We start from the raw sequence: 786 nt of genomic DNA on the forward strand, positions 1-786 counted from the left end.
CATCCAGGTCAGCTTCACAAAGATCTTTATTGATTTCACAGCTGCCAACGCTATTAAAAATAGAGACCTCATCACTGAAATCAGAGGAAGTTGTGGTTGCCCAGAACTTCTGAAAACCCTCTATCTAAGGTACTTACGTGGCCCCCTCCCCGTAGTATCTGAGCCTTTCACAGTCTTGTATGTGTTTATCCTCACGACACCCCTGTGACGTAGGGAAGGGCTATTTCCCCCATTTAACAGATGAAGAATTGATGTGCAGAGAGGCTAAGTGACATTCCTAGGGTCACACAGCAGCAGCTTGGGATAGCCTGAGTACAAACCTGCCCTGACCCCGTGAGCCTCTGCCCATGCTAATCCTGGCTACACTGCTATTTTTAGCATGCTAGCTTCAGTAGAGCTAGCGAGGGCCTGTCTACCCATGCTGGGAAGGACCCTCCCAACTGCGGTCTAGACGTACCCCAAGATGCCTAAATATGGATTTAGGTACCTAACTTTAGCCATCCAGCATTGAAAGCCTTGGCCTAAGTGACAGTCTAGTGCAGTGGTTCTCAAACTAGGGCCGCCGCTTGTTCAGGGAAAGCCCCTGGTGGGCCGGGCCGGTTTGTTTACCTGCCGCGTCCGCAGCTTCGGCCAATCGCGGCTCCCACTGGCCGTCTTCGCTGCTCCAGGCCAATGGGGGCAGCAGGAAGGGTGGCCAGCACGTCCCTCGGCCCATGCCACTTCCTGCAGGGTCCCTCTACCACAAGGCCTAAGGAGGAGTAGAAGCAAGGCCAAAGTCTCACCCCA

The sequence above is a fragment of the Emys orbicularis genome, chromosome 8 (genome assembly GCF_028017835.1).
Source record: "Emys orbicularis isolate rEmyOrb1 chromosome 8, rEmyOrb1.hap1, whole genome shotgun sequence".
Taxonomy (NCBI): Eukaryota; Metazoa; Chordata; order Testudines; family Emydidae; genus Emys; species Emys orbicularis.